The 7,905-nt window shown below is 41.6% G+C and overlaps 1 protein-coding gene across 1 annotated transcript in view; it reads right to left on the bottom strand.

Moving 5' to 3' along the window:
* The window catches only part of slit3 (slit homolog 3 (Drosophila)), a 241,373-nt gene that overhangs the window by 167,474 nt on the left and 65,994 nt on the right, over positions 1-7,905 (bottom strand). The gene's annotated exons all lie outside the window — the stretch shown is intronic.

Genomic DNA, 7,905 nt, shown 5'->3' with positions numbered 1-7,905 from the left:
GTGTCAAAAATTGGAAAAACTGGATATTCTATTACTATATACTTGTTATTGCTATTAGCTGCATTATGGGACATGTAGGATCCAGTGTTGGAGATTAACCACACTAAGGACTAAAAGTCAGGAGTTTCACCATCTGCGCTCAATTTTTTTTTAAACAACTTCATGTTTGAAACGGTCTCACCTAACAGCTTTATGGAAACGGATACTAAATAGTTGGAGTACCCCAATATGTTTCAATGGGAATACTAATTAATAAAAATGTTTCATGGTCTTACACGAAATGTTTCTCTTAAATGTGTTTTTAATTGAACTTTATTAGAATTGACAACACCTTACACTATTTATGTAATGCCAAAATAAATGTATATTGCCTCCAGCTAACTAGTCCTACAAGAAGGCTGCTGTTCCGTGCCTTGTGTCATTATTTAAACTGTCTTAACGGGCTGATGTAGTTTGTGACAGTATGAGCAGCAATAGGAAGCGCTAGGACCTTGTCTCTCTCTCTCTCTCCTCTTCTCTCTCTCATCTCTCTCTCTCTCTGCTCTCTCTCTCTCTCTCTTCTCTCTATCTCTCTCTCTCTCTCTTCTCGTCTCTCTCTCTCTCTCTCTCTCTCTCTCTTCTCTCTCTCTCTCTCTCTTCTCTCTCTCTCCCCCTCTCTCTCCTCTCTCTCTCTCCCCCCCTCTCTCTCCTCTCTACTCTCTTCCACTCTCTCTCTCCTCTCTTCTCTCTTCTCTCTCTTCTTCCTTCTCTCCTCTCTAATAGATCAAAGTGAATCCAGTGGTAGTGTCCTAACCATGCAGTGGGGGGACCGCGCACCTCCAACACACACACAAACACCCTGACAGCTAGACCTTTGCGCAAAAGCTGGGGTGTATTTGTGTAAAAAAAAAAAAAAAGGGAGTGTGTGCTTAGTGCCTGTGTGAGAGTGTGTGTGTTGTGGGTTGTGTGTGTGTTGTGTGTGTGTGTGGTGTGTTGTGTGTGTGTGTGTGTTGGTGTTTGTTGTTGTCTTCCTGAACCCTCCGGTACCTTTTCACCTTAAGGTCAGAGATCAACGAAGCAATCAAAGCCAGCTTCCATCTGCTCCTCCGCTGGACACGTCCTGTGTGTGTCTGCTGTATTGTGGTGTGTGTTTTCCCCCTACAGCGAGCCATTTCTAAGATGTCCATGACTCTGTGTAATGTGCTGGCATGCATTTGACTGTTTAGATATGGTATGCCGCAAGTGTGTGTGTGTGTGTGTGTGTGTGTGTGTGTGTGTGTGTGTGTGTGTGTGTTCCCCCTCTAGCGATAGTTGCCCTGTAGTCCACAGGAATCCCTCATCAAAGAGCAGAGAGTGTTCGAGGTGTCTGGATAGTCAAAACTGCCGACAACTTCTAAAGCAACTGACAGTATTTGTAATGTAATACTAAAACTTTTTTTAAATTAGTTTATTTATCAGGGACCATGCACAGTTTAATCCTTTTACCAGAGTTAGCTATACAGCTAATTTACATCTGTGGTCCCTGGGCAAGGGAGATGGCTAAAACAAAGCCAAAACACTCACACAGTCTTTTTTCTCATTGCGTCATATGTTTATCAAACTAGTATCGACTAGGTGGCGGAGATTTAAATAAGGATTTCTTGTAGGTTGTGTTATTTAACTCTTGTAGTGGTGTTATTGTCAAACCCATGGATCTGACTGTGTCGTATGAGGAAGAGGTTTTGTCAAATGAAAGTGTGAGCCTCTGAACTCAGGTTATTGCTCAAGGGAAGACCGGAGCCAAAGGTGCTGCACATGTCTGTGCTCTGCCACAAGGTCAGAGGGAAGCAGAAGGCTATGCGCTTTAAACCAGAGAAAAAGTTTCAATGAGACTTCATTTGTAGTTCTCATCTTTTTTTCTGATCACATTAAAAGCACTAACTCCCGGCTTAAAAATGTATCTCCACATTTTGATTCCTTTTGTATGTCTTCAGGCCCTTCTGGTTATCCTGGACTCTAGTCTTAAAACTAAATGTGATTTGTTACTGTATATACATGACTACTGTAATCAGGGACCATAGAATCCACTATTACCTTAGCTCATCTACATTATTGAGAATCGTTTTTTACAACTACACTGTCAGAGCTACGGTATGTTTGCTTTTTTCTTGGGGAAAAATTGTCACACGCATATTCTTACACCCTCCCAATGGACAAGAGCTATTGTGGTGGTTCTTGCCTCGCTCAATGGCACTGAAGGACTGAATGAGTATCACAGCCAAGTTTCAGTCCAAACTGGAACTCCATAAAAGCAGCCATAGTGTAGTTTTACATAACCCAGAAGAATCAGGTGTAAAATGAGACACAACAACTTTGGGTGGTCTTTAAAAACAAACACACACATAAACATAGGCTGGATTGCAGACACATGCAGTCCATGTATATTACACACAAAAAGCTGATAATGAGGTCCTCACAAGTAGAATAAAACACACTAACACCTTAGTAAAGTTCCCTAATAGTCACCTCAGGTGTTAGGGTGATATTCATGTTAAAACGCAGCACATGGGTGCCTGGATAGCTCAGTTGGTAGAGCGGGCGCCCAAATCTAGAACTCCTTGATGCAGCGGGCCCAGGTTTGACTCCAAACTGTAGCTTGATGCTGCATGATATTCCCCATCTCTCTCCCCTTTCATATCTTCAGCTGTCGGGTCAACAAAGGCCTAAAAATGACCAAAACATTTTATCTTTAAAAAAAAGAATACGTACATGTTTGTGTGCCAAAGTATGTGAGTGGGTACTTATGTGGGTGTAAGTCTGTGAGTGTGTGTTAGAGCCTGAAGCCAAAATTCGTGTTCTGAGGGGAGGCAGCAAGTTTCTCTACAGAGCCCATATGTTTCTCATTTTTCCATACACATTCATGGGGCATTTTTGCATTTTTAAGAAAAAAAATCTGAGAGAAAGAAGAAAGGAAGACGAAAAGAAGAAAGATAAAAAAGAAAGAGTGTATTCCCCGTAGAGATGTCAGATCAGAGAGCTGGCTTGTTTCACTGCCAGCCTCGTTAGTGGGACTAATATCGAAGACCTCACAGAGGTTACCTCTCTCTGTATCTCGTTTGCTCGCTCGCATTCCCTCGCCCCTTCTTCATTACACATATACAGAAAACATATTCCTTTCACACAAACGGTAAGAAAATGTCTTACGTAAACACACACATACACACACTTGAAAAGAGACCGCACGAAAAGTTTGGGCAGCTAGCATGCCCCAAGGACAAAGGACAGAGGAGATGAAAACTAAAACCATACGCAGAGCAAGACAGAGAGAGAGAGAGAGTGAGAGAGAGGGATAAGCACAGAGAAAAGAATGATCGAAAGATGGGAGAAGAGAGAGCGCAGCCATTATCCAGCAAAATGTCCCAGCAGCCTTTTTACCAAAACCAATTGTTGACCACCACAATATATATTTTTTATATGTGTACAAGCCTGTACAATATGATGTGCTGTGCGACTGTGTGTACAAAGACTAAAAGAATATAGGAGTGGGTCCCATTGGATATCATTGGGTACATACTGTACCAGTTAGTTTGTGTAGTACAGCAAAGAGAGCTGTCTCTGTTTTGCACCTTAACAGGCAACAAATCAGCCAGCAGCCACGTATGTATGCTCTGTATAACATACCCAGTACTTCATCAATCTGGGAAATGCTGGTGTGTGGGTGTGTGTGGGTGTGTGTGTGTGTGTGTGTGGTGTGTGTGTGTGTGTGTGTGTGTGTGTGTGTGTGCGTGTGGAGCAGGGAGGGGGGGGGGGGGGGGGGGGGCACCATGGATCAGAGTGGACAAGCAGCAGCTGGTGAAAAGTGAAGGAATGACAAGGTGTTCAGAGGGGATGTAAAGATGGACAGGGACGAGAAGGAGATAGAGAGAGCTGGGGAAGAGAGGGCATAGATTTGTAGCATAACAGCAAGAGAAAGAGTGGTTGGTATTATCATCAGATAGCGTACATATGACTTGAACAGAGAGCAAAAAAAGATTGAAAAGATGGAAAGAAGCGAAGAGAGAGGAAGGTAAGAGAAGTCTGTACGACGACAAGGTGTTTAGAACTGTAGCCCCTGCCTGCCACACACACACACACACACACACACACACACACACACACACATACACACACACACACATTCATACAAAAACATGGCTGAAATAGTATACTGTGCTTCATGCCACCCAAGCGCAAAGCACACAAAGGGAATTTCCTAATTTAGAATGAGCTGAATGCAAGGAAAATACACAGATACACACAGACACACACGTGTGTGTATGTACACGTGTGCGTGTGTGTGTGTGTGTGAGTGTGCAAATGTTAATCAGTGTTGTTCCTACACTATGTAAATAGTAATATCTTTCTGTATATGAGTAAGAGTATAGGTAGATGGTATGTATATATATGTAACAAGTGTGTGTGTGTTTGTGTGTGTGTGCGCGTCTGTGTGATTTCTGCTTTCCATTCAGCTCATCTGTGCGTGACAGAGTGAGCCTGTATCATACTCACATTTTTTGTATGGAAATATGAACATAAAAGAATCCAAGTTAGGTGTGTGATTGTGCTGCTCCTGCATCTGAGCTGTTTTATTGGTGGTGTGTGTGGTGGTGTGTGTGTGTGGGGGGGGGGGGGGGGGGGGGGGGGAGTATATTAAAAGAACAGATTGAGCAACAACTTGTCTGTTTGTTCAAATACAGGTATTGCACATTACTCATTGATAAAGAGACAGACGCGAGAGGGATAAAGGTGTGTGTGTGTGTGTGTGTGTGTGTGTGTGTGTGTGTGTGTGTGCGTGTGCGCGCACCCGTGCATAGTTGAATGTGTTGTGAGAGCAGATCCTTCTGTGATTTGTTTTTTGCATGTGTCTCCATGTGCAGTGATCACTTTTTAGATATCAATCTTCAGTAATTAAGCCTGCCGGCCCAAGTTCAACTCTTTTAATAAAAGATACAATGAAACCCGTAGGTGGTAAGTGAGCATCTCTTTTATTACTCTCTCCATCTCTGTCTGTGTTTCATTATTGTTTAAGACACTGAATGAGTGTTATTATCAAGCGGAAATTGTCTCCCCTCACACTTTCTACCTCTCTTTCTTCCTCTCAAATAGATTGAGTGTGTGATGACAACCAACCGGAGTAATTGCAGCAACAGCGTTAATCTGCTTTAATATTCGCGTCACAGTGAGAGTGGATCTGTCTTCTCTGCCTACAGGAGCCTGTTTAAATACCATTAAGAAGATATTAGAGCAAATAACATCAGGGGTGGATATTATTCTCCCTGCTAAAGATGTGGATCTTGGAGGGTTCACAGCTGGAAATGAGAATGTTCAGCACATATTAGTATATCCGGTGTACTTTTACCAATAATTAAAATTGAGGTTAGCACTGTTTATAATACTATGTAGCTCAAGGTTACGTTTGGATTCATCCCAAAACTACAAATATAAGAAAAAAAGTGTACTAAATTATTCCAAAGAAAACATTTTGAACTCATAGTTAATGTCACATAATCTTTTATTATATCATCATGCTAAAACAGTATGATAACTCAGTCAACTAATTTGAAGCACTAAAAAAATACTATAAGGTCTTTACAATTCAATTTACGGGAAAAAAAAAAACAATCATGCTTTTTTATGGGTATTTTATGATCAAAACATGACTTAAGTTTACACAGTGATCAGATTCTCAGTCACTACATTCCACAGATTCCTAATATTTGGAATTGGGAAAGAGATGGAAATATTCCTGTCTAAGGAGCCCTGGATAGGGTTTTAAATGGGTCTAATCCTCTTAAGACACAGAGAACTGATAGGCTTCCTGAATGACTCTCGGTCATTATATAATGGAGTAATAAAAAATAGGTGTATATAGAGAAACACAGGAAGAAAGACAGGAAAAAAGAATTGCTCGAGGGATGAGGAATTTAAACTTCTCAGAACAAAGTGATTAAGCTAATCAAAATGTAATTACAAAGACTTAAAACCAAGACCTTTGGATGTCCGGTTTACTGTGTTTGGTGTGTGTGTGTGTGTGTGTGTGTGTGTGTGTGACTGGATGTCTACGATACAACGAGCCAGCCAGGTGCAAACCCTCTCCATGAATGGTAAGAAGGAGGAGGAGAAAGAACAAGAAAAGGGGGATGCAAGGCCCAGAAAGAAATGACGAGGGTGAAAGTTAACCAGTTGGGCCAAAGCTCCCAGAGGGTATGGGTGGTCTGTGTTTTGGTCATTATGGAAGGTTACCTGTCAGTCTTGTCTTTCAAATGCGGGTGGGGTGTGTGTGTGTGTGTGTGTGTGTGTGTGTGTGTGTGTGTGTGTGCGTGCGTGTGCTGTTGTTGCAGCACCGAGGAATGTCAAGAATCCTTCTTCCTAAAAGTGTCACTAACATGTCAGGCACTTTTATCAACTGGCCTCATCTGCCCTTAAATTCTTCTTTTCTTTCCTCTCTTCTGCCCACCTTACTTCTCTTTTTTCTATCCCTAAACCTGCAGGATCGCAACAAGAGGGCCAGAGGTCAAAACTTTGCATTTTACATGTTGTTTAATTAGCTGAAAGTGGTTTATAATAAGGGAAAGGGAGAGAGGTGCTTTACTTCTGACATCACTGACATTACAAGCGAGCAGTAGTATGACAGGAAAGGGTCAGGACCATGTGAGTTAAAATAATAACTAAGGATGTTTTCACATTTATTATTGTATGAAGTGGGTAGGGGCACTCCACCTGATATCATCAGGGTTATCTTGGCTTGGGGGAAAAAAAAGTCATAACAGAAAGCCCTTGTAACACACTGGGGTGAGGGAGCTTGAAAGATGTAGGCATTTACCAGGCCGAGAAGGACAAACAAAAACATAATTAATCAATGTTTTTGGAGCTTGACTAATAATGGAATTGATTAATAAAAGCAGGATATCTTTGCCTCTGCTGCTTCAATTTAAAAAAATATATATGTCTCTTGTAAGTCCCCAAAACATATGGAAGTGTATTGCTATGTCCCTAGAATACCCCTTTAAGAATAAGCAATAGGTATGGCTGACAAACATATAGCAACAACCTATTGACATTGTAATTTCTGGATCGCAGTTCAACAATGACCATTTAGTGTGAAAACTAATTTTCTTCCTGTAATTTGTCAACACTGAAACCATCAGAAACTTGAGGAAATTATATATCTAACTACTCTGACAGCTTCAAATTTATACTAATTAACTCTGAGTGCTACAATTAAAAGTCAATAGCAGGAAAGTTGCCCGTTTTCTATATACATGTCTTGGCTGTGTTCTGATTTAAAGGGGATAATGATGACATGTATTGTCAAATATTTTGCTGAACTCAGTGTTTGCTTGAACCTTGCCTTTCAAATAGAGCAAGAGAGTCATACTATTATGCATGCTTGCCTATGAAAAGTGAGAAGTACCGTAATGCTCCGTGCTGCGCCATGCCAGAGTGAGTCATTTGTCATCCACTGACAAGCCATGCAACAGAAATGAGCCAGGGCCAACATCAACAGTGTCTCGCTGAGGGAGAGGAGGAAAAGTGAGCTCTTACAAAGAGAAAGGCAGGAAAGAAGTGACAGAAGAGAGAGGAGGGGAGGAAGGAAGGCATGATGGGGGGAAATATTTGAGAAAGGAAGCTTCAAAATGCAGATAAGAAAAAGAGAACAACCAAGAGAGAGAGGAAATGTTAGAGGAAGAGAGGAAGGAAAAAGTGATAGAAGGAGCCTAGGAGAGACAAGCAAATGTGAAAGAGTGATAAAGAGATGTGATTAAGGGGGACAAGAAAGAGGAGGGAATTTCATCTTGGTGAGAGAGTCCCTAAATCCTCCCGTTGACTGACATTTCCTCTTCCTTTGAATACCTTCATCTCAATTGCTTTTGTCTGCCTATCCCTGTGTGTGTGTGTGTGTGTGTG

Source organism: Etheostoma spectabile, chromosome 10 (assembly GCF_008692095.1).
Source record: "Etheostoma spectabile isolate EspeVRDwgs_2016 chromosome 10, UIUC_Espe_1.0, whole genome shotgun sequence".
NCBI lineage: Eukaryota > Metazoa > Chordata > Actinopteri > Perciformes > Percidae > Etheostoma > Etheostoma spectabile.
Note: the sequence above shows the minus strand (reverse complement) of the source record. Positions and strands in the feature narration are given on the sequence as shown.